Consider the following 21,930-nt stretch of genomic DNA (forward strand, 5'->3'; position numbering starts at 1 on the left):
GATTTGAATCTGACTAAAAAAGTCTCGCTTTGTTTTATCGCCATAAACTTTCGTATGAAGCGAAACGGGGAAAGGGTCGATTTGTTGGCTCCAATTTAACGTTCGCCAAAGGCGTTGTCAAAGGTAAAACTAAAAGCAATAAAATTGAAGTCGTTCCTTGTTTCATTTGCAGTTTATTGCCTAGCGGAACGACAAATATTGATTTGACGTGCACTGGGTCTTTGTTGCCGTGGCTGATCGTAATGGAGCCCGCATCTGGCTCACGCAGGGGAGGGGACTCGTTTGTCTGGCGGCTTAGTAATGAATTTTTAAGCTCTGACCAGCTCCAAAATTCAATTACTTGGATTTGCTTTATGTACGCGACTGGCATTTCATTCGCACTGGGGTCAAGCAGCAGCAGCCCGCAACGTCCCAATTTTTAGCTCAGGCCAAAGGTCTGCGCTCTCCACTACAATAATGAAAACGGACAAGTGAAAGTAAACGAGCTAAATTGAAAGGGCAGCAGTCAACAATAGCTGCCACAGAATTGTATTTCACACCTCCTTGCACATAATAATGTGATTCGTACATAGCTATTTTTTGTCAATATTAAAGCGAGACCACATTGAGCCCACCTCAACAAGTTCAGCCAATCACAATCCCAATCTGGCGTCACTCGTCGCTGAGAGTCATGCGATAGGGGGATACAGCACATAGGTGGAAGCATATCCAAAATGAAAACACACAATGTCTTAAATTCAAGTTTTGTCATCAGGTTCACATGCATGAAAAGGAAACGAATTTGATTAATTTGCAACTGACAATTTAATAATATATCAATAATTGTTGGCTACAAATGAGTGAACTAATTTTGGATACAGATAAGTTAAATAATGCATAATGAACAGATGCACTCAGCGTGGTATGGTCGTTGGCGAAAGTGGAGTGGCTAGAGAACAAACATATAGCTGCAGTTTAGAAACAATGAGTGCTGAATTTTAGTGTGTTTAACGTAAGTTTGATTTGCCTTTGCTTGGACCTCATTGGCCACAAAACAGAATAAATGTCTCTGCTAGCATACATGCCAGCGTAAATTTTGTGATGGCAAATAGTGAAAAATTAGCAATAGGAATATAAACTGAGATTTTAAATGTAAAATATAACATTTTATAAAATTTGAAATTTATAAAATTTAAAAAAGCAAAAAAAAAATTAAAAATGAGAAAAAAAGTATTGGACGATGCCAACAACACGCGGTGTTCCCAAGCGGTCCCCCATCTAAGTACTAACCGCGCCCGACGCTGCTTAATTTCGGTGATCGGACGAGAACCGATGTACTCAGCGTGGTATGGTCGTTGGCGAAAGTGGAGTGGCTAGAGAACAAACTTATAGCTGCAGTTTAGAAACAATGAGTGCTGAATTTTAGTGTGTTTAACGTAAGTTTGATTTGCCTTTGCTTGGACCTCATTGGCCACAAAACAGAATAAATGTCTCTGCTAGCATACATGCCAGCGTAAATTTTGTAATGGCAAATAGTGAAAAATTAGCAATAGGAATATAAACTGAGATTTTAAATGTAAAATATAACATTTTATAAAATTTGAAATTTATAAAATTTAAAAAAGCAAAAAAAAAATTAAAAATGAGAAAAAAAGTATTGGACGATGCCAACAACACGCGGTGTTCCCAAGCGGTCCCCCATCTAAGTACTAACCGCGCCCGACGCTGCTTAATTTCGGTGATCGGACGAGAACCGATGTACTCAGCGTGGTATGGTCGTTGGCGAAAGTCGACTGGCTAGAGAACAAACATATAGCTGCAGTTTAGAAACAATGAGTGCTGAATTTTAGTGTGTTTAACGTAAGTTTGATTTGCCTTTGCTTGGACCTCATTGGCCACAAAACAGAATAAATGTCTCTGCTAGCATACATGCCAGCGTAAATTTTGTGATGGCAAATAGTGAAAAATTAGCAATTGGAATATAAACTGAGATTTTAAATGTAAAATATAACATTTTATAAAATTTGAAATTTATAAAATTTAAAAAAGCAAAAAAAAAATTAAAAATGAGAAAAAAAGTATTGGACGATGCAACAACACGCGGTGTTCCCAAGCGGTCCCCCATCTAAGTACTAACCGCGCCCGACGCTGCTTAATTTCGGTGATCGGACGAGAACCGATGTACTCAGCGTGGTATGGTCGTTGGCGAGAGTGGAGTGGCTAGAGAACAAACATATAGCTGCAGTTTAGAAACAATGAGTGCTGAATTTTAGTGTGTTTAACGTAAGTTTGATTTGCCTTTGCTTGGACCTCATTGGCCACAAAACAGAATAAATGTCTCTGCTAGCATACATGCCAGCGTAAATTTTGTGATGGCAAATAGTGAAAAATTAGCAATAGGAATATAAACTGAGATTTTAAATGTAAAATATAACATTTTATAAAATTTGAAATTTATAAAATTTAAAAAAGCAAAAAAAAAATTAAAAATGAGAAAAAAGTTTTGGACGATGCCAACAACACGCGGTGTTCCCAAGCGGTCCCCCATCTAAGTACTAACCGCGCCCGACGCTGCTTAATTTCGGTGATCGGACGAGAACCGATGTACTCAGCGTGGTATGGTCGTTGGCGAAAGTCGACTGGCTAGAGAACAAACATATAGCTGCAGTTTAGAAACAATGAGTGCTGAATTTTAGTGTGTTTAACGTAAGTTTGATTTGCCTTTGCTTGGACCTCATTGGCCACAAAACAGAATAAATGTCTCTGCTAGCATACATGCCAGCGTAAATTTTGTGATGGCAAATAGTGAAAAATTAGCAATTGGAATATAAACTGAGATTTTAAATGTAAAATATAACATTTTATAAAATTTGAAATTTATAAAATTTAAAAAAGCAAAAAAAAAATTAAAAATGAGAAAAAAAGTATTGGACGATGCCAACAACACGCGGTGTTCCCAAGCGGTCCCCCATATAAGTACTAACCGCGCCCGACGCTGCTTAATTTCGGTGATCGGACGAGAACCGATGTACTCAGCGTGGTATGGTCGTTGGCGAAAGTCGACTGGCTAGAGAACAAACATATAGCTGCAGTTTAGAAACAATGAGTGCTGAATTTTAGTGTGTTTAACGTAAGTTTGATTTGCCTTTGCTTGGACCTCATTGGCCACAAAACAGAATAAATGTCTCTGCTAGCATACATGCCAGCGTAAATTTTGTGATGGCAAATAGTGAAAAATTAGCAATTGGAATATAAACTGAGATTTTAAATGTAAAATATAACATTTTATAAAATTTGAAATTTATAAAATTTAAAAAAGCAAAAAAAAAATTAAAAATGAGAAAAAAAGTATTGGACGACGCCAACAACACGCGGTGTTCCCAAGCGGTCCCCCATCTAAGTACTAACCGCGCCCGACGCTGCTTAATTTCGGTGATCGGACGAGAACCGATGTACTCAGCGTGGTATGGTCGTTGGCGAAAGTGGAGTGGCTAGAGAACAAACATATAGCTGCAGTTTAGAAACAATGAGTGCTGAATTTTAGTGTGTTTAACGTAAGTGTTATTTGCGCTTTGCTTGGACCTCATTGGCCATAAAACAGAATAAATGTCTCTGCTAGCATACATGCCAGCGTAAATTTTGTGATGGCAAATAGTGAAAAATTAGCAATTGGAATATAAACTGAGATTTTAAATGTAAAATATAACATATTATACAATTTGAAATTTATAAAATTTAAAAAAGCAAAAAAAAAATTAAAAATGAGAAAAAAAGTATTGGACGATGCCAACAACACGCGGTGTTCCCAAGCGGTCCCCCATCTAAGTACTAACCGCGCCCGACGCTGCTTAATTTCGGTGATCGGACGAGAACCGATGTACTCAGCGTGGTATGGTCGTTGGCGAAAGTGGAGTGGCTAGAGAACAAACATATGTACTCAGCGTGGTATGGTCGTTGGCGAAAGTCGACTGGCTAGAGAACAAACATATAGCTGCAGTTTAGAAACAATGAGTGCTGAATTTTAGTGTGTTTAACGTAAGTTTGATTTGCCTTTGCTTGGACCTCATTGGCCACAAAACAGAATAAATGTCTCTGCTAGCATACATGCCAGCGTAAATTTTGTGATGGCAAATAGTGAAAAATTAGCAATTGGAATATAAACTGAGATTTTAAATGTAAAATATAACATTTTATAAAATTTGAAATTTATAAAATTTAAAAAAGCAAAAAAAAAATTAAAAATGAGAAAAAAAGTATTGGACGATGCCAACAACACGCGGTGTTCCCAAGCGGTCCCCCATCTAAGTACTAACCGCGCCCGACGCTGCTTAATTTCGGTGATCGGACGAGAACCGATGTACTCAGCGTGGTATGGTCGTTGGCGAAAGTCGACTGGCTAGAGAACAAACATATAGCTGCAGTTTAGAAACAATGAGTGCTGAATTTTAGTGTGTTTAACGTAAGTTTGATTTGCCTTTGCTTGGACCTCATTGGCCACAAAACAGAATAAATGTCTCTGCTAGCATACATGCCAGCGTAAATTTTGTGATGGCAAATAGTGAAAAATTAGCAATTGGAATATAAACTGAGATTTTAAATGTAAAATATAACATTTTATAAAATTTGAAATTTATTAAATTTAAAAAAGCAAAAAAAAAATTAAAAATGAGAAAAAAAGTATTGGACGATGCCAACAACACGCGGTGTTCCCAAGCGGTCCCCCATCTAAGTACTAACCGCGCCCGACGCTGCTTAATTTCGGTGATCGGACGAGAACCGATGTACTCAGCGTGGTATGGTCGTTGGCGAAAGTCGACTGGCTAGAGAACAAACATATGTACTCAGCGTGGTATGGTCGTTGGCGAAAGTCGACTGGCTAGAGAACAAACATATAGCTGCAGTTTAGAAACAATGAGTGCTGAATTTTAGTGTGTTTAACGTAAGTTTGATTTGCCTTTGCTTGGACCTCATTGGCCACAAAACAGAATAAATGTCTCTGCTAGCATACATGCCAGCGTAAATTTTGTGATGGCAAATAGTGAAAAATTAGCAATTGGAATATAAACTGAGATTTTAAATGTAAAATATAACATTTTATACAATTTGAAATTTATAAAATTTAAAAAAGCAAAAAAAAAATTAAAAATGAGAAAAAAAGTATTGGACGATGCCAACAACACGCGGTGTTCCCAAGCGGTCTCCCCCATCTAAGTACTAACCGCGCCCGACGCTGCTTAATTTCGGTGATCGGACGAGAACCGATGTACTCAGCGTGGTATGGTCGTTGGCGAAAGTGGAGTGGCTAGAGAACAAACATATAGCTGCAGTTTAGAAACAATGAGTGCTGAATTTTAGTGTGTTTAACGTAAGTGTTATTTGCGCTTTGCTTGGACCTCATTGGCCACAAAACAGAATAAATGTCTCTGCTAGCATACATGCCAGCGTAAATTTTGTGATGGCAAATAGTGAAAAATTAGCAATTGGAATATAAACTGAGATTTTAAATGTAAAATATAACATTTTATAAAATTTGAAATTTATTAAATTTAAAAAAGCAAAAAAAAAATTAAAAATGAGAAAAAAAGTATTGGACGATGCCAACAACACGCGGTGTTCCCAAGCGGTCCCCCATCTAAGTACTAACCGCGCCCGACGCTGCTTAATTTCGGTGATCGGACGAGAACCGATGTACTCAGCGTGGTATGGTCGTTGGCGAAAGTCGACTGGCTAGAGAACAAACATATAGCTGCAGTTTAGAAACAATGAGTGCTGAATTTTAGTGTGTTTGACGTAAGTGTGATTTGCGCTTTTGATATGCGGCATGCTTGGACCCATTGGCCACAAAACAGAATAAATGTCTCTGCTAGCATACATGCCAGCGTAAATTTTGTGATGGCAAATAGTGAAAAATTAGCAATAGGAATATAAACTGAGATTTTAAATGTAAAATATAACATTTTATAAAATTTGAAATTTATAAAATTTAAAAAAGCAAAAAGAAAATTAAAAATGAGAAAAAAAGTATTGGACGATGCCAACAACACGCGGTGTTCCCAAGCGGTCCCCCATCTAAGTACTAACCGCGCCCGACGCTGCTTAATTTCGGTGATCGGACGAGAACCGATGTACTCAGCGTGGTATGGTCGTTGGCGAAAGTCGACTGGCTAGAGAACAAACATATAGCTGCAGTTTAGAAACAATGAGTGCTGAATTTTAGTGTGTTTAACGTAAGTTTGATTTGCCTTTGCTTGGACCTCATTGGCCACAAAACAGAATAAATGTCTCTGCTAGCATACATGCCAGCGTAAATTTTGTGATGGCAAATAGTGAAAAATTAGCAATAGGAATATAAACTGAGATTTTAAATGTAAAATATAACATTTTATAAAATTTGAAATTTATTAAATTTAAAAAAGCAAAAAAAAAAATTAAAAATGAGAAAAAAAGTATTGAACGATGCCAACAACACGCGGTGTTCCCAAGCGGTCCCCCATCTAAGTACTAACCGCGCCCGACGCTGCTTAATTTCGGTGATCGGACGAGAACCGATGTACTCAGCGTGGTATGGTCGTTGGCGAAAGTGGAGTGGCTAGAGAACAAACATATAGCTGCAGTTTAGAAACAATGAGTGCTGAATTTTAGTGTGTTTAACGTAAGTGTTATTTGCGCTTTGCTTGGACCTCATTGGCCACAAAACAGAATAAATGTCTCTGCTAGCATACATGCCAGCGTAAATTTTGTGATGGCAAATAGTGAAAAATTAGCAATTGGAATATAAACTGAGATTTTAAATGTAAAATATAACATTTTATACAATTTGAAATTTATAAAATTTAAAAAAGCAAAAAAAAAATTAAAAATGAGAAAAAAAGTATTGGACGATGCCAACAACACGCGGTGTTCCCAAGCGGTCCCCCATCTAAGTACTAACCGCGCCCGACGCTGCTTAATTTCGGTGATCGGACGAGAACCGATGTACTCAGCGTGGTATGGTCGTTGGCGAAAGTGGAGTGGCTAGAGAACAAACATATAGCTGCAGTTTAGAAACAATGAGTGCTGAATTTTAGTGTGTTTAACGTAAGTGTTATTTGCGCTTTGCTTGGACCTCATTGGCCACAAAACAGAATAAATGTCTCTGCTAGCATACATGCCAGCGTAAATTTTGTGATGGCAAATAGTGAAAAATTAGCAATTGGAATATAAACTGAGATTTTAAATGTAAAATATAACATTTTATACAATTTGAAATTTATAAAATTTAAAAAAGCAAAAAAAAAATTAAAAATGAGAAAAAAAGTATTGGACGATGCCAACAACACGCGGTGTTCCCAAGCGGTCCCCCATCTAAGTACTAACCGCGCCCGACGCTGCTTAATTTCGGTGATCGGACGAGAACCGATGTACTCAGCGTGGTATGGTCGTTGGCGAAAGTGGAGTGGCTAGAGAACAAACATATAGCTGCAGTTTAGAAACAATGAGTGCTGAATTTTAGTGTGTTTAACGTAAGTGTTATTTGCGCTTTGCTTGGACCTCATTGGCCACAAAACAGAATAAATGTCTCTGCTAGCATACATGCCAGCGTAAATTTTGTGATGGCAAATAGTGAAAAATTAGCAATTGGAATATAAACTGAGATTTTAAATGTAAAATATAACATTTTATACAATTTGAAATTTATAAAATTTAAAAAAGCAAAAAAAAAATTAAAAATGAGAAAAAAAGTATTGGACGATGCCAACAACACGCGGTGTTCCCAAGCGGTCCCCCATCTAAGTACTAACCGCGCCCGACGCTGCTTAATTTCGGTGATCGGACGAGAACCGATGTACTCAGCGTGGTATGGTCGTTGGCGAGAGTTGAGTGGCTAGAGAACAAACATATAGCTGCAGTTTAGAAACAATGAGTGCTGAATTTTAGTGTGTTTAACGTAAGTGTGATTTGCGCTTTTGATATGCGGCATGCTTGGACCTCATTGGCCACAAAACAGAATAAATGTCTCTGCTAGCATACATGCCAGCGTAAATTTTGTGATGGCAAATAGTGAAAAATTAGCAATTGGAATATAAACTGAGATTTTAAATGTAAAATATAACATTTTATACAATTTGAAATTTATAAAATTTAAAAAAGCAAAAAAAAAAATTAAAAATGAGAAAAAAAGTATTGGACGATGCCAACAACACGCGGTGTTCCCAAGCGGTCTCCCCCATCTAAGTACTAACCGCGCCCGACGCTGCTTAATTTCGGTGATCGGACGAGAACCGATGTACTCAGCGTGGTATGGTCGTTGGCGAAAGTGGAGTGGCTAGAGAACAAACATATAGCTGCAGTTTAGAAACAATGAGTGCTGAATTTTAGTGTGTTTAACGTAAGTGTTATTTGCGCTTTGCTTGGACCTCATTGGCCACAAAACAGAATAAATGTCTCTGCTAGCATACATGCCAGCGTAAATTTTGTGATGGCAAATAGTGAAAAATTAGCAATTGGAATATAAACTGAGATTTTAAATGTAAAATATAACATTTTATAAAATTTGAAATTTATAAAATTTAAAAAAGCAAAAAGAAAATTAAAAATGAGAAAAAAAGTATTGGACGATGCCAACAACACGCGGTGTTCCCAAGCGGTCCCCCATCTAAGTACTAACCGCGCCCGACGCTGCTTAATTTCGGTGATCGGACGAGAACCGATGTACTCAGCGTGGTATGGTCGTTGGCGAAAGTCGACTGGCTAGAGAACAAACATATAGCTGCAGTTTAGAAACAATGAGTGCTGAATTTTAGTGTGTTTAACGTAAGTTTGATTTGCCTTTGCTTGGACCTCATTGGCCACAAAACAGAATAAATGTCTCTGCTAGCATACATGCCAGCGTAAATTTTGTGATGGCAAATAGTGAAAAATTAGCAATAGGAATATAAACTGAGATTTTAAATGTAAAATATAACATTTTATAAAATTTGAAATTTATTAAATTTAAAAAAGCAAAAAAAAAATTAAAAATGAGAAAAAAAGTATTGAACGATGCCAACAACACGCGGTGTTCCCAAGCGGTCCCCCATCTAAGTACTAACCGCGCCCGACGCTGCTTAATTTCGGTGATCGGACGAGAACCGATGTACTCAGCGTGGTATGGTCGTTGGCGAAAGTGGAGTGGCTAGAGAACAAACATATAGCTGCAGTTTAGAAACAATGAGTGCTGAATTTTAGTGTGTTTAACGTAAGTGTTATTTGCGCTTTGCTTGGACCTCATTGGCCACAAAACAGAATAAATGTCTCTGCTAGCATACATGCCAGCGTAAATTTTGTGATGGCAAATAGTGAAAAATTAGCAATTGGAATATAAACTGAGATTTTAAATGTAAAATATAACATTTTATACAATTTGAAATTTATAAAATTTAAAAAAGCAAAAAAAAAATTAAAAATGAGAAAAAAAGTATTGGACGATGCCAACAACACGCGGTGTTCCCAAGCGGTCCCCCATCTAAGTACTAACCGCGCCCGACGCTGCTTAATTTCGGTGATCGGACGAGAACCGATGTACTCAGCGTGGTATGGTCGTTGGCGAAAGTGGAGTGGCTAGAGAACAAACATATAGCTGCAGTTTAGAAACAATGAGTGCTGAATTTTAGTGTGTTTAACGTAAGTGTTATTTGCGCTTTGCTTGGACCTCATTGGCCACAAAACAGAATAAATGTCTCTGCTAGCATACATGCCAGCGTAAATTTTGTGATGGCAAATAGTGAAAAATTAGCAATTGGAATATAAACTGAGATTTTAAATGTAAAATATAACATTTTATACAATTTGAAATTTATAAAATTTAAAAAAGCAAAAAAAAAATTAAAAATGAGAAAAAAAGTATTGGACGATGCCAACAACACGCGGTGTTCCCAAGCGGTCCCCCATCTAAGTACTAACCGCGCCCGACGCTGCTTAATTTCGGTGATCGGACGAGAACCGATGTACTCAGCGTGGTATGGTCGTTGGCGAAAGTGGAGTGGCTAGAGAACAAACATATAGCTGCAGTTTAGAAACAATGAGTGCTGAATTTTAGTGTGTTTAACGTAAGTGTTATTTGCGCTTTGCTTGGACCTCATTGGCCACAAAACAGAATAAATGTCTCTGCTAGCATACATGCCAGCGTAAATTTTGTGATGGCAAATAGTGAAAAATTAGCAATTGGAATATAAACTGAGATTTTAAATGTAAAATATAACATTTTATACAATTTGAAATTTATAAAATTTAAAAAAGCAAAAAAAAAATTAAAAATGAGAAAAAAAGTATTGGACGATGCCAACAACACGCGGTGTTCCCAAGCGGTCCCCCATCTAAGTACTAACCGCGCCCGACGCTGCTTAATTTCGGTGATCGGACGAGAACCGATGTACTCAGCGTGGTATGGTCGTTGGCGAAAGTCGACTGGCTAGAGAACAAACATATAGCTGCAGTTTAGAAACAATGAGTGCTGAATTTTAGTGTGTTTAACGTAAGTGTGATTTGCGCTTTTGATATGCGGCATGCTTGGACCTCATTGGCCACAAAACAGAATAAATGTCTCTGCTAGCATACATGCCAGCGTAAATTTTGTGATGGCAAATAGTGAAAAATTAGCAATTGGAATATAAACTGAGATTTTAAATGTAAAATATAACATTTTATAAAATTTGAAATTTATAAAATTTAAAAAAGCAAAAAAAAAAATTAAAAATGAGAAAAAAAGTATTGGACGATGCCAACAACACGCGGTGTTCCCAAGCGGTCCCCCATCTAAGTACTAACCGCGCCCGACGCTGCTTAATTTCGGTGATCGGACGAGAACCGATGTACTCAGCGTGGTATGGTCGTTGGCGAAAGTGGAGTGGCTAGAGAACAAACATATAGCTGCAGTTTAGAAACAATGAGTGCTGAATTTTAGTGTGTTTAACGTAAGTTTGATTTGCCTTTGCTTGGACCTCATTGGCCACAAAACAGAATAAATGTCTCTGCTAGCATACATGCCAGCGTAAATTTTGTGATGGCAAATAGTGAAAAATTAGCAATTGGAATATAAACTGAGATTTTAAATGTAAAATATAACATTTTATAAAATTTGAAATTTATTAAATTTAAAAAAGCAAAAAAAAAAATTAAAAATGAGAAAAAAAGTATTGGACGATGCCAACAACACGCGGTGTTCCCAAGCGGTCCCCCATCTAAGTACTAACCGCGCCCGACGCTGCTTAATTTCGGTGATCGGACGAGAACCGATGTACTCAGCGTGGTATGGTCGTTGGCGAAAGTCGACTGGCTAGAGAACAAACATATAGCTGCAGTTTAGAAACAATGAGTGCTGAATTTTAGTGTGTTTGACGTAAGTGTGATTTGCGCTTTTGATATGCGGCATGCTTGGACCCATTGGCCACAAAACAGAATAAATGTCTCTGCTAGCATACATGCCAGCGTAAATTTTGTGATGGCAAATAGTGAAAAATTAGCAATTGGAATATAAACTGAGATTTTAAATGTAAAATATAACATTTTATAAAATTTGAAATTTATAAAATTTAAAAAAGCAAAAAAAAAAATTAAAAATGAGAAAAAAAGTATTGGACGATGCCAACAACACGCGGTGTTCCCAAGCGGTCCCCCATCTAAGTACTAACCGCGCCCGACGCTGCTTAATTTCGGTGATCGGACGAGAACCGATGTACTCAGCGTGGTATGGTCGTTGGCGAAAGTGGAGTGGCTAGAGAACAAACATATAGCTGCAGTTTAGAAACAATGAGTGCTGAATTTTAGTGTGTTTAACGTAAGTTTGATTTGCCTTTGCTTGGACCTCATTGGCCACAAAACAGAATAAATGTCTCTGCTAGCATACATGCCAGCGTAAATTTTGTGATGGCAAATAGTGAAAAATTAGCAATTGGAATATAAACTGAGATTTTAAATGTAAAATATAACATTTTATAAAATTTGAAATTTATTAAATTTAAAAAAGCAAAAAAAAAAAAATTAAAAATGAGAAAAAAAGTATTGGACGATGCCAACAACACGCGGTGTTCCCAAGCGGTCCCCATCTAAGTACTAACCGCGCCCGACGCTGCTTAATTTCGGTGATCGGATGAGAACCGATGTACTCAGCGTGGTATGGTCGTTGGCGAAAGTCGACTGGCTAGAGAACAAACATATAGCTGCAGTTTAGAAACAATGAGTGCTGAATTTTAGTGTGTTTAACGTAAGTTTGATTTGCCTTTGCTTGGACCTCATTGGCCACAAAACAGAATAAATGTCTCTGCTAGCATACATGCCAGCGTAAATTTTGTGATGGCAAATAGTGAAAAATTAGCAATTGGAATATAAACTGAGATTTTAAATGTAAAATATAACATTTTATACAATTTGAAATTTATAAAATTTAAAAAAGCAAAAAAAAAATTAAAAATGAGAAAAAAAGTATTGGACGATGCCAACAACACGCGGTGTTCCCAAGCGGTCCCCCATCTAAGTACTAACCGCGCCCGACGCTGCTTAATTTCGGTGATCGGACGAGAACCGATGTACTCAGCGTGGTATGGTCGTTGGCGAAAGTGGAGTGGCTAGAGAACAAACATATAGCTGCAGTTTAGAAACAATGAGTGCTGAATTTTAGTGTGTTTAACGTAAGTGTGATTTGCGCTTTGCTTGGACCTCATTGGCCACAAAACAGAATAAATGTCTCTGCTAGCATACATGCCAGCGTAAATTTTGTGATGGCAAATAGTGAAAAATTAGCAATTGGAATATAAACTGAGATTTTAAATGTAAAATATAACATTTTATAAAATTTGAAATTTATAAAATTTAAAAAAGCAAAAAAAAAAAATTAAAAATGAGAAAAAAAGTATTGGACGATGCCAACAACACGCGGTGTTCCCAAGCGGTCCCCCATCTAAGTACTAACCGCGCCCGACGCTGCTTAATTTCGGTGATCGGACGAGAACCGATGTACTCAGCGTGGTATGGTCGTTGGCGAAAGTCGACTGGCTAGAGAACAAACATATAGCTGCAGTTTAGAAACAATGAGTGCTGAATTTTAGTGTGTTTAACGTAAGTGTGATTTGCGCTTTTGATATGCGGCATGCTTGGACCCATTGGCCACAAAACAGAATAAATGTCTCTGCTAGCATACATGCCAGCGTAAATTTTGTGATGGCAAATAGTGAAAAATTAGCAATTGGAATATAAACTGAGATTTTAAATGTAAAATATAACATTTTATAAAATTTGAAATTTATAAAATTTAAAAAAGCAAAAAAAAAAAATTAAAAATGAGAAAAAAAGTATTGGACGATGCCAACAACACGCGGTGTTCCCAAGCGGTCCCCCATCTAAGTACTAACCGCGCCCGACGCTGCTTAATTTCGGTGATCGGACGAGAACCGATGTACTCAGCGTGGTATGGTCGTTGGCGAAAGTCGACTGGCTAGAGAACAAACATATAGCTGCAGTTTAGAAACAATGAGTGCTGAATTTTAGTGTGTTTAACGTAAGTTTGATTTGCCTTTGCTTGGACCTCATTGGCCACAAAACAGAATAAATGTCTCTGCTAGCATACATGCCAGCGTAAATTTTGTGATGGCAAATAGTGAAAAATTAGCAATTGGAATATAAACTGAGATTTTAAATGTAAAATATAACATTTTATACAATTTGAAATTTATAAAATTTAAAAAAGCAAAAAAAAAAATTAAAAATGAGAAAAAAAGTATTGGACGATGCCAACAACACGCGGTGTTCCCAAGCGGTCCCCCATCTAAGTACTAACCGCGCCCGACGCTGCTTAATTTCGGTGATCGGACGAGAACCGATGTACTCAGCGTGGTATGGTCGTTGGCGAAAGTGGAGTGGCTAGAGAACAAACATATAGCTGCAGTTTAGAAACAATGAGTGCTGAATTTTAGTGTGTTTAACGTAAGTGTGATTTGCGCTTTGCTTGGACCTCATTGGCCACAAAACAGAATAAATGTCTCTGCTAGCATACATGCCAGCGTAAATTTTGTGATGGCAAATAGTGAAAAATTAGCAATTGGAATATAAACTGAGATTTTAAATGTAAAATATAACATTTTATAAAATTTGAAATTTATAAAATTTAAAAAAGCAAAAAAAAAAAAATTAAAAATGAGAAAAAAAGTATTGGACGATGCCAACAACACGCGGTGTTCCCAAGCGGTCCCCCATCTAAGTACTAACCGCGCCCGACGCTGCTTAATTTCGGTGATCGGACGAGAACCGATGTACTCAGCGTGGTATGGTCGTTGGCGAAAGTCGACTGGCTAGAGAACAAACATATAGCTGCAGTTTAGAAACAATGAGTGCTGAATTTTAGTGTGTTTAACGTAAGTGTGATTTGCGCTTTTGATATGCGGCATGCTTGGACCCATTGGCCACAAAACAGAATAAATGTCTCTGCTAGCATACATGCCAGCGTAAATTTTGTGATGGCAAATAGTGAAAAATTAGCAATTGGAATATAAACTGAGATTTTAAATGTAAAATATAACATTTTATAAAATTTGAAATTTATAAAATTTAAAAAAGCAAAAAAAAAAAATTAAAAATGAGAAAAAAAGTATTGGACGATGCCAACAACACGCGGTGTTCCCAAGCGGTCCCCCATCTAAGTACTAACCGCGCCCGACGCTGCTTAATTTCGGTGATCGGACGAGAACCGATGTACTCAGCGTGGTATGGTCGTTGGCGAAAGTCGACTGGCTAGAGAACAAACATATAGCTGCAGTTTAGAAACAATGAGTGCTGAATTTAGTGTGTTTAACGTAAGTTTGATTTGCCTTTGCTTGGACCTCATTGGCCACAAAACAGAATAAATGTCTCTGCTAGCATACATGCCAGCGTAAATTTTGTGATGGCAAATAGTGAAAAATTAGCAATTGGAATATAAACTGAGATTTTAAATGTAAAATATAACATTTTATAAAATTTGAAATTTATTAAATTTAAAAAAGCAAAAAAAAAATTAAAAATGAGAAAAAAAGTATTGGACGATGCCAACAACACGCGGTGTTCCCAAGCGGTCCCCCATCTAAGTACTAACCGCGCCCGACGCTGCTTAATTTCGGTGATCGGACGAGAACCGATGTACTCAGCGTGGTATGGTCGTTGGCGAAAGTGGAGTGGCTAGAGAACAAACATATAGCTGCAGTTTAGAAACAATGAGTGCTGAATTTTAGTGTGTTTGACGTAAGTGTGATTTGCGCTTTTGATATGCGGCATGCTTGGACCCATTGGCCACAAAACAGAATAAATGTCTCTGCTAGCATACATGCCAGCGTAAATTTTGTGATGGCAAATAGTGAAAAATTAGCAATAGGAATATAAACTGAGATTTTAAATGTAAAATATAACATTTTATAAAATTTGAAATTTATAAAATTTAAAAAAGCAAAAAGAAAATTAAAAATGAGAAAAAAAGTATTGGACGATGCCAACAACACGCGGTGTTCCCAAGCGGTCCCCCATCTAAGTACTAACCGCGCCCGACGCTGCTTAATTTCGGTGATCGGACGAGAACCGATGTACTCAGCGTGGTATGGTCGTTGGCGAAAGTGGAGTGGCTAGAGAACAAACATATAGCTGCAGTTTAGAAACAATGAGTGCTGAATTTTAGTGTGTTTAACGTAAGTGTGATTTGCGCTTTTGATATGCGGCATGCTTGGACCTCATTGGCCACAAAACAGAATAAATGTCTCTGCTAGCATACATGCCAGCGTAAATTTTGTGATGGCAAATAGTGAAAAATTAGCAATTGGAATATAAACTGAGATTTTAAATGTAAAATATAACATTTTATACAATTTGAAATTTATAAAATTTAAAAAAGCAAAAAAAAAATTAAAAATGAGAAAAAAAGTATTGGACGATGCCAACAACACGCGGTGTTCCCAAGCGGTCCCCCATCTAAGTACTAACCGCGCCCGACGCTGCTTAATTTCGGTGATCGGACGAGAACCGATGTACTCAGCGTGGTATGGTCGTTGGCGAAAGTGGAGTGGCTAGAGAACAAACATATAGCTGCAGTTTAGAAACAATGAGTGCTGAATTTTAGTGTGTTTAACGTAAGTGTGATTGCGCTTTTGATATGCGGCATGCTTGGACCTCATTGGCCACAAAACAGAATAAATGTCTCTGCTAGCATACATGCCAGCGTAAATTTTGTGATGGCAAATAGTGAAAAATTAGCAATAGGAATATAAACTGAGATTTTAAATGTAAAATATAACATTTTATAAAATTTGAAATTTATAAAATTTAAAAAAAGCAAAAAAAAAAATTAAAAATGAGAAAAAAAGTATTGGACGATGCCAACAACACGCGGTGTTCCCAAGCGGTCCCCCATCTAAGTACTAACCGCGCCCGACGCTGCTTAATTTCGGTGATCGGACGAGAACCGATGTACTCAGCGTGGTATGGTCGTTGGCGAAAGTGGAGTGGCTAGAGAACAAACATATAGCTGCAGTTTAGAAACAATGAGTGCTGAATTTAGTGTGTTTAACGTAAGTGTTATTTGCGCTTTGCTTGGACCTCATTGGCCACAAAACAGAATAAATGTCTCTGCTAGCATACATGCCAGCGTAAATTTTGTGATGGCAAATAGTGAAAAATTAGCAATTGGAATATAAACTGAGATTTTAAATGTAAAATATAACATTTTATACAATTTGAAATTTATAAAATTTAAAAAAGCAAAAAAAAAAATTAAAAATGAGAAAAAAAGTATTGGACGATGCCAACAACACGCGGTGTTCCCAAGCGGTCCCCCATCTAAGTACTAACCGCGTGATCGGACGAGAACCGATGTACTCAGCGTGGTATGGTCGTTGGCGAAAGTGGAGTGGCTAGAGAACAAACATATAGCTGCAGTTTAGAAACAATGAGTGCTGAATTTTAGTGTGTTTAACGTAAGTTTGATTTGCCTTTGCTTGGACCTCATTGGCCACAAAACAGAATAAATGTCTCTGCTAGCATACATGCCAGCGTAAATTTTGTGATGGCAAATAGTGAAAAATTAGCAATTGGAATATAAACTGAGATTTTAAATGTAAAATATAACATTTTATAAAATTTGAAATTTATTAAATTTAAAAAAGCAAAAAAAAAATTAAAAATGAGAAAAAAAGTATTGGACGATGCCAACAACACGCGGTGTTCCCAAGCGGTCCCCCATCTAAGTACTAACCGCGCCCGACGCTGCTTAATTTCGGTGATCGGACGAGAACCGATGTACTCAGCGTGGTATGGTCGTTGGCGAAAGTGGAGTGGCTAGAGAACAAACATATAGCTGCAGTTTAGAAACAATGAGTGCTGAATTTTAGTGTGTTTGACGTAAGTGTGATTTGCGCTTTTGATATGCGGCATGCTTGGACCCATTGGCCACAAAACAGAATAAATGTCTCTGCTAGCATACATGCCAGCGTAAATTTTGTGATGGCAAATAGTGAAAAATTAGCAATAGGAATATAAACTGAGATTTTAAATGTAAAATATAACATTTTATAAAATTTGAAATTTATAAAATTTAAAAAAGCAAAAAGAAAATTAAAAATGAGAAAAAAAGTATTGGACGATGCCAACAACACGCGGTGTTCCCAAGCGGTCCCCCATCTAAGTACTAACCGCGCCCGACGCTGCTTAATTTCGGTGATCGGACGAGAACCGATGTACTCAGCGTGGTATGGTCGTTGGCGAAAGTGGAGTGGCTAGAGAACAAACATATAGCTGCAGTTTAGAAACAATGAGTGCTGAATTTTAGTGTGTTTAACGTAAGTGTGATTTGCGCTTTTGATATGCGGCATGCTTGGACCTCATTGGCCACAAAACAGAATAAATGTCTCTGCTAGCATACATGCCAGCGTAAATTTTGTGATGGCAAATAGTGAAAAATTAGCAATTGGAATATAAACTGAGATTTTAAATGTAAAATATAACATTTTATACAATTTGAAATTTATAAAATTTAAAAAAGCAAAAAAAAAAATTAAAAATGAGAAAAAAAGTATTGGGACGATGCCAACAACAACGCGGTGTTCCCAAGCGGTCCCCCATCTAAGTACTAACCGCGCCCGACGCTGCTTAATTTCGGTGATCGGACGAGAACCGATGTACTCAGCGTGGTATGGTCGTTGGCGAAAGTGGAGTGGCTAGAGAACAAACATATAGCTGCAGTTTAGAAACAATGAGTGCTGAATTTTAGTGTGTTTAACGTAAGTGTGATTTGCGCTTTTGATATGCGGCATGCTTGGACCTCATTGGCCACAAAACAGAATAAATGTCTCTGCTAGCATACATGCCAGCGTAAATTTTGTGATGGCAAATAGTGAAAAATTAGCAATAGGAATATAAACTGAGATTTTAAATGTAAAATATAACATTTTATAAAATTTGAAATTTATAAAATTTAAAAAAGCAAAAAAAAAATTAAAAATGAGAAAAAAAGTATTGGACGATGCCAACAACACGCGGTGTTCCCAAGCGGGTCCCCCATCTAAGTACTAACCGCGCCCGACGCTGCTTATTTCGGTGATCGGACGAGAACCGATGTACTCAGCGTGGTATGGTCGTTGGCGAAAGTGGAGTGGCTAGAGAACAAACATATAGCTGCAGTTTAGAAACAATGAGTGCTGAATTTTAGTGTGTTTAACGTAAGTGTGATTTGCGCTTTTGATATGCGGCATGCTTGGACCTCATTGGCCACAAAACAGAATAAATGTCTCTGCTAGCATACATGCCAGCGTAAATTTTGTGATGGCAAATAGTGAAAAATTAGCAATTGGAATATAAACTGAGATTTTAAATGTAAAATATAACATTTTGATACAATTTGAAATTTATAAAATTTAAAAAAGCAAAAAAAAAAAATTAAAAAATGAGAAAAAAGTATTGGACGATGCCACAACACGCGGTGTTCCCAAGCGGTCCCCATCTAAGTACTAACCGCGTGATCGGACGAGAACCGATGTACTCAGCGTGGTATGGTCGTTGGGCGAAAGTGGAGTGGCTAGAGAACAAACATATAGCTGCAAGTTTAGAAACAATGAGTGCTGAATTTTAGTGTGTTTTAACGTAAGTGTGATTTGCGCTTTTGATATGCGGCATGCTTGGACCTCATTGGCCACAAAAACAGAATAAATGGTCTCTGCTAGCATACATGCCAGCGTAAATTTTGTGATGGCAAATAGTGAAAAATTAGCATTTGGAATATAAACTGAGATTTTAAATGTAAAATATAACATTTTATAAATTTGAAATTTTAAAATAAAATTTAAAAGCAAAAAAAAAAATTAAAAATGAGAAAAAAGTATTGGACGATGCCAACAACACGCGGTGTTCCCAAGCGGTCCCCCATCTAAGTACTAACCGCGCCCGACGCTGCTTATTTCGGTGATCGGACGAGAACCGATGTACTCAGCGTGGTATGGTCGTTGGCGAAAGTGGAGTGGCTAGAGAACAAACATATAGCTGCAGTTTAGAAACAATGAGTGCTGAATTTTAGTGTGTTTAACGTAAGTGTGATTTGCGCTTTTGATATGCGGCATGCTTGGACCTCATTGGCCACAAACAGAATAAATGTCTCTGCTAGCATACATGCCAGCGTAAATTTTGTGATGGCAAATAGTGAAAATTAGCAATTGGAATATAAACTGAGATTTTAAATGTAAAATATAACATTTTATAAAATTGAAATTTATAAAATTTAAAAAAGCAAAAAAAAAAATTAAAAATGAGAAAAAAGTATTGGACGATGCCAACAACACGCGGTGTTCCCAAGCGGTCCCCCATCTAAGTACTAACCGCGCCCGACGCTGCTTAATTTCGGTGATCGGACGAGAACCGATGTACTCAGCGTGGTATGGGTCGTTGGCGAAAGTGGAGTGGCTAGAGAACAAACATATAGCTGCAGTTTAGAAACAATGAGTGCTGAATTTTAGTGTGTTTAACGTAAGTGTTATTTGCGCTTTGCTTGGACCTCATTGGCCACAAAGCAGAATAAATGTCTCTGCTAGCATACATGCCAGCGTAAATTTTGTGATGGCAAATAGTGAAAAATTAGCAATTGGAATATAAACTGAGATTTTAAATGTAAAATATAACATTTTATAAAATTTGAAATTTATAAAATTTAAAAAAGCAAAAAAAAATTAAAAATGAGAAAAAGTATTGGACGATGCCAACAACACGCGGTGTTCCCAAGCGGTCCCCCATCTAAGTACTAACCGCGCCCGACGCTGCTTAATTTCGGTGATCGGACGAGAACCGATGTACTCAGCGTGGTATGGTCGTTGGCGAAAGTGGAGTGGCTAGAGAACAAACATATAGCTGCAGTTTAGAAACAATGAGTGCTGAATTTTAGTGTGTTTAACGTAAGTGTGATTTGCGCTTTTGATATGCGGCATGCTTGGACCTCATTGGCCACAAAACAGAATAAATGTCTCTGCTAGCATACATGCCAGCGTAAATTTTGTGATGGCAAATAGTGAAAAATTAGCAATTGGAATATAAACTGAGATTTTAAATGTAAAATATAACATTTTATAAATTTGAAATTTATAAAATTTAAAAAAGCAAAAAAAAATTAAAAATGAGAAAAAAAGTATTGGACGATGCCAACAACACGCGGTGTTCCCAAGCGGTCCCCATCTAAGTACTAACCGCGCCCGACGCTGCTTAATTTCGGTGATCGGACGAGAACCGATGTACTCAGCGTGGTATGGTCGTTGGCGAAAGTGGAGTGGCTAGAGAACAAACATATAGCTGCAGTTTAGAAACAATGAGTGCTGAATTTTAGTGTGTTTAACGTAAGTGTGATTTGCGCTTTTGATATGCGGCATGCTTGGACCCATTGGCCACAAAACAGAATAAATGTCTCTGCTAGCATACATGCCAGCGTAAATTTTGTGATGGCAAATAGTGAAAAATTAGCAATTGGAATATAAACTGAGATTTTAAATGTAAAATATAACATTTTATAAATTTGAAATTTATAAAATTTAAAAAAGCAAAAAAAAATTAAAAATGAGAAAAAAGTATTGGACGATGCCAACAACACGCGGTGTTCCCAAGCGGTCCCCCATCTAAGTACTAACCGCGCCCGACGCTGCTTAATTTCGGTGATCGGACGAGAACCGATGTACTCAGCGTGGTATGGTCGTTGGCGAAAGTGGAGTGGCTAGAGAACAAACATATAGCTGCAGTTTAGAAACAATGAGTGCTGAATTTTAGTGTGTTTAACGTAAGTGTTATTTGCGCTTGCTTGGACCTCATTGGCCACAAAACAGAATAAATGTCTCTGCTAGCATACATGCCAGCGTAAATTTGTGATGGCAAATAGTGAAAAATTAGCAATTGGAATATAAACTGAGATTTTAAATGTAAATATAACATTTTATAAAATTTGAAATTTATAAAATTTAAAAAAGCAAAAAAAAAATTAAAAATGAGAAAAAAAGTATTGGACGATGCCAACAACACGCGGTGTTCCCAAGCGGTCCCCCATCTAAGTACTAACCGCGCCCGACGCTGCTTAATTTCGGTGATCGGACGAGAACCGATGTACTCAGCGTGGTATGGTCGTTGGCGAAAGTGGAGTGGCTAGAGAACAACATATAGCTGCAGTTTAGAAACAATGAGTGCTGAATTTTAGTGTGTTTAACGTAAGTGTGATTTGCGCTTTTGATATGCGGCATGCTTGGACCTCATTGGCCACAAAACAGAATAAATGTCTCTGCTAGCATACATGCCAGCGTAAATTTTGTGATGGCAAATAGTGAAAAATTAGCAATTGGAATATAAACTGAGATTTTAAATGTAAAATATAACATTTTATAAAATTTGAAATTTATAAAATTTAAAAAGCAAACAAAAAAATTAAAATGAGAAAAAAGTATTGGACGATGCCAACAACACGCGGTG

General features: G+C 37.3%; 38 non-coding genes and 8 pseudogenes across 38 annotated transcripts; all 46 read right to left on the minus strand.

Annotated features, from left to right (window-relative positions):
• Window positions 1-1,220: 1,220 nt before the first annotated feature.
• On the minus strand, window positions 1,221-1,339 carry LOC115483488. Its single transcript, XR_003944377.1, has one exon. It is a non-coding gene; the product is annotated as a 5S ribosomal RNA (ribosomal RNA).
• Window positions 1,340-1,644: 305 nt separating this feature from the next.
• LOC115483499 lies at window positions 1,645-1,763 on the minus strand. The gene has a single exon (XR_003944388.1). It is a non-coding gene; the product is annotated as a 5S ribosomal RNA (ribosomal RNA).
• Window positions 1,764-2,067: 304 nt separating this feature from the next.
• Window positions 2,068-2,186, minus strand: LOC115483528 (annotated as a pseudogene).
• Window positions 2,187-2,490: 304 nt separating this feature from the next.
• Window positions 2,491-2,609, minus strand: LOC115483510. Its single transcript, XR_003944399.1, has one exon. It is a non-coding gene; the product is annotated as a 5S ribosomal RNA (ribosomal RNA).
• Window positions 2,610-2,914: 305 nt separating this feature from the next.
• Window positions 2,915-3,033, minus strand: LOC115483524. The gene has a single exon (XR_003944413.1). It is a non-coding gene; the product is annotated as a 5S ribosomal RNA (ribosomal RNA).
• A 305-nt stretch (window positions 3,034-3,338) lies between these two features.
• LOC115483522 lies at window positions 3,339-3,457 on the minus strand. The gene has a single exon (XR_003944411.1). It is a non-coding gene; the product is annotated as a 5S ribosomal RNA (ribosomal RNA).
• Window positions 3,458-3,763: 306 nt separating this feature from the next.
• Window positions 3,764-3,882, minus strand: LOC115483521. The gene has a single exon (XR_003944410.1). It is a non-coding gene; the product is annotated as a 5S ribosomal RNA (ribosomal RNA).
• A 361-nt stretch (window positions 3,883-4,243) lies between these two features.
• Window positions 4,244-4,362, minus strand: LOC115483532. The gene has a single exon (XR_003944414.1). It is a non-coding gene; the product is annotated as a 5S ribosomal RNA (ribosomal RNA).
• Window positions 4,363-4,667: 305 nt separating this feature from the next.
• On the minus strand, window positions 4,668-4,786 carry LOC115483489. Its single transcript, XR_003944378.1, has one exon. It is a non-coding gene; the product is annotated as a 5S ribosomal RNA (ribosomal RNA).
• Window positions 4,787-5,147: 361 nt separating this feature from the next.
• On the minus strand, window positions 5,148-5,268 carry LOC115483530 (annotated as a pseudogene).
• A 306-nt stretch (window positions 5,269-5,574) lies between these two features.
• On the minus strand, window positions 5,575-5,693 carry LOC115483490. The gene has a single exon (XR_003944379.1). It is a non-coding gene; the product is annotated as a 5S ribosomal RNA (ribosomal RNA).
• A 318-nt stretch (window positions 5,694-6,011) lies between these two features.
• LOC115483491 lies at window positions 6,012-6,130 on the minus strand. The gene has a single exon (XR_003944380.1). It is a non-coding gene; the product is annotated as a 5S ribosomal RNA (ribosomal RNA).
• A 306-nt stretch (window positions 6,131-6,436) lies between these two features.
• Window positions 6,437-6,555, minus strand: LOC115483492. The gene has a single exon (XR_003944381.1). It is a non-coding gene; the product is annotated as a 5S ribosomal RNA (ribosomal RNA).
• Window positions 6,556-6,861: 306 nt separating this feature from the next.
• On the minus strand, window positions 6,862-6,980 carry LOC115483493. The gene has a single exon (XR_003944382.1). It is a non-coding gene; the product is annotated as a 5S ribosomal RNA (ribosomal RNA).
• Window positions 6,981-7,286: 306 nt separating this feature from the next.
• On the minus strand, window positions 7,287-7,405 carry LOC115483494. Its single transcript, XR_003944383.1, has one exon. It is a non-coding gene; the product is annotated as a 5S ribosomal RNA (ribosomal RNA).
• A 306-nt stretch (window positions 7,406-7,711) lies between these two features.
• Window positions 7,712-7,830, minus strand: LOC115483495. The gene has a single exon (XR_003944384.1). It is a non-coding gene; the product is annotated as a 5S ribosomal RNA (ribosomal RNA).
• A 320-nt stretch (window positions 7,831-8,150) lies between these two features.
• On the minus strand, window positions 8,151-8,271 carry LOC115483531 (annotated as a pseudogene).
• Window positions 8,272-8,577: 306 nt separating this feature from the next.
• LOC115483496 lies at window positions 8,578-8,696 on the minus strand. Its single transcript, XR_003944385.1, has one exon. It is a non-coding gene; the product is annotated as a 5S ribosomal RNA (ribosomal RNA).
• A 305-nt stretch (window positions 8,697-9,001) lies between these two features.
• Window positions 9,002-9,120, minus strand: LOC115483497. Its single transcript, XR_003944386.1, has one exon. It is a non-coding gene; the product is annotated as a 5S ribosomal RNA (ribosomal RNA).
• Window positions 9,121-9,426: 306 nt separating this feature from the next.
• On the minus strand, window positions 9,427-9,545 carry LOC115483498. The gene has a single exon (XR_003944387.1). It is a non-coding gene; the product is annotated as a 5S ribosomal RNA (ribosomal RNA).
• Window positions 9,546-9,851: 306 nt separating this feature from the next.
• On the minus strand, window positions 9,852-9,970 carry LOC115483500. The gene has a single exon (XR_003944389.1). It is a non-coding gene; the product is annotated as a 5S ribosomal RNA (ribosomal RNA).
• A 306-nt stretch (window positions 9,971-10,276) lies between these two features.
• LOC115483501 lies at window positions 10,277-10,395 on the minus strand. Its single transcript, XR_003944390.1, has one exon. It is a non-coding gene; the product is annotated as a 5S ribosomal RNA (ribosomal RNA).
• Window positions 10,396-10,715: 320 nt separating this feature from the next.
• LOC115483502 lies at window positions 10,716-10,834 on the minus strand. Its single transcript, XR_003944391.1, has one exon. It is a non-coding gene; the product is annotated as a 5S ribosomal RNA (ribosomal RNA).
• A 306-nt stretch (window positions 10,835-11,140) lies between these two features.
• LOC115483503 lies at window positions 11,141-11,259 on the minus strand. Its single transcript, XR_003944392.1, has one exon. It is a non-coding gene; the product is annotated as a 5S ribosomal RNA (ribosomal RNA).
• Window positions 11,260-11,578: 319 nt separating this feature from the next.
• On the minus strand, window positions 11,579-11,697 carry LOC115483504. Its single transcript, XR_003944393.1, has one exon. It is a non-coding gene; the product is annotated as a 5S ribosomal RNA (ribosomal RNA).
• A 308-nt stretch (window positions 11,698-12,005) lies between these two features.
• On the minus strand, window positions 12,006-12,123 carry LOC115483525 (annotated as a pseudogene).
• A 305-nt stretch (window positions 12,124-12,428) lies between these two features.
• On the minus strand, window positions 12,429-12,547 carry LOC115483505. Its single transcript, XR_003944394.1, has one exon. It is a non-coding gene; the product is annotated as a 5S ribosomal RNA (ribosomal RNA).
• A 308-nt stretch (window positions 12,548-12,855) lies between these two features.
• On the minus strand, window positions 12,856-12,974 carry LOC115483506. The gene has a single exon (XR_003944395.1). It is a non-coding gene; the product is annotated as a 5S ribosomal RNA (ribosomal RNA).
• Window positions 12,975-13,294: 320 nt separating this feature from the next.
• On the minus strand, window positions 13,295-13,413 carry LOC115483507. Its single transcript, XR_003944396.1, has one exon. It is a non-coding gene; the product is annotated as a 5S ribosomal RNA (ribosomal RNA).
• A 306-nt stretch (window positions 13,414-13,719) lies between these two features.
• Window positions 13,720-13,838, minus strand: LOC115483508. Its single transcript, XR_003944397.1, has one exon. It is a non-coding gene; the product is annotated as a 5S ribosomal RNA (ribosomal RNA).
• Window positions 13,839-14,147: 309 nt separating this feature from the next.
• LOC115483509 lies at window positions 14,148-14,266 on the minus strand. The gene has a single exon (XR_003944398.1). It is a non-coding gene; the product is annotated as a 5S ribosomal RNA (ribosomal RNA).
• A 320-nt stretch (window positions 14,267-14,586) lies between these two features.
• Window positions 14,587-14,705, minus strand: LOC115483511. The gene has a single exon (XR_003944400.1). It is a non-coding gene; the product is annotated as a 5S ribosomal RNA (ribosomal RNA).
• Window positions 14,706-15,009: 304 nt separating this feature from the next.
• LOC115483512 lies at window positions 15,010-15,128 on the minus strand. Its single transcript, XR_003944401.1, has one exon. It is a non-coding gene; the product is annotated as a 5S ribosomal RNA (ribosomal RNA).
• A 318-nt stretch (window positions 15,129-15,446) lies between these two features.
• Window positions 15,447-15,565, minus strand: LOC115483513. The gene has a single exon (XR_003944402.1). It is a non-coding gene; the product is annotated as a 5S ribosomal RNA (ribosomal RNA).
• Window positions 15,566-15,884: 319 nt separating this feature from the next.
• LOC115483514 lies at window positions 15,885-16,003 on the minus strand. The gene has a single exon (XR_003944403.1). It is a non-coding gene; the product is annotated as a 5S ribosomal RNA (ribosomal RNA).
• Window positions 16,004-16,323: 320 nt separating this feature from the next.
• Window positions 16,324-16,442, minus strand: LOC115483515. Its single transcript, XR_003944404.1, has one exon. It is a non-coding gene; the product is annotated as a 5S ribosomal RNA (ribosomal RNA).
• A 709-nt stretch (window positions 16,443-17,151) lies between these two features.
• Window positions 17,152-17,270, minus strand: LOC115483516. The gene has a single exon (XR_003944405.1). It is a non-coding gene; the product is annotated as a 5S ribosomal RNA (ribosomal RNA).
• Window positions 17,271-17,588: 318 nt separating this feature from the next.
• Window positions 17,589-17,707, minus strand: LOC115483517. Its single transcript, XR_003944406.1, has one exon. It is a non-coding gene; the product is annotated as a 5S ribosomal RNA (ribosomal RNA).
• Window positions 17,708-18,028: 321 nt separating this feature from the next.
• On the minus strand, window positions 18,029-18,148 carry LOC115483523. Its single transcript, XR_003944412.1, has one exon. It is a non-coding gene; the product is annotated as a 5S ribosomal RNA (ribosomal RNA).
• A 319-nt stretch (window positions 18,149-18,467) lies between these two features.
• LOC115483533 lies at window positions 18,468-18,586 on the minus strand (annotated as a pseudogene).
• A 743-nt stretch (window positions 18,587-19,329) lies between these two features.
• Window positions 19,330-19,447, minus strand: LOC115483529 (annotated as a pseudogene).
• A 316-nt stretch (window positions 19,448-19,763) lies between these two features.
• Window positions 19,764-19,883, minus strand: LOC115483526 (annotated as a pseudogene).
• Window positions 19,884-20,186: 303 nt separating this feature from the next.
• Window positions 20,187-20,305, minus strand: LOC115483518. Its single transcript, XR_003944407.1, has one exon. It is a non-coding gene; the product is annotated as a 5S ribosomal RNA (ribosomal RNA).
• A 317-nt stretch (window positions 20,306-20,622) lies between these two features.
• Window positions 20,623-20,740, minus strand: LOC115483527 (annotated as a pseudogene).
• Window positions 20,741-21,055: 315 nt separating this feature from the next.
• LOC115483519 lies at window positions 21,056-21,174 on the minus strand. Its single transcript, XR_003944408.1, has one exon. It is a non-coding gene; the product is annotated as a 5S ribosomal RNA (ribosomal RNA).
• Window positions 21,175-21,477: 303 nt separating this feature from the next.
• LOC115483520 lies at window positions 21,478-21,596 on the minus strand. The gene has a single exon (XR_003944409.1). It is a non-coding gene; the product is annotated as a 5S ribosomal RNA (ribosomal RNA).
• Between the last annotated feature and the right edge of the window lie 334 nt (window positions 21,597-21,930).

This window comes from Drosophila hydei, unplaced genomic scaffold (assembly GCF_003285905.1).
Source record: "Drosophila hydei strain 15085-1641.00,03,60 unplaced genomic scaffold, DhydRS2 tig00008137-arrow-arrow-pilon, whole genome shotgun sequence".
Classification (NCBI taxonomy): Eukaryota; Metazoa; Arthropoda; class Insecta; order Diptera; family Drosophilidae; genus Drosophila; species Drosophila hydei.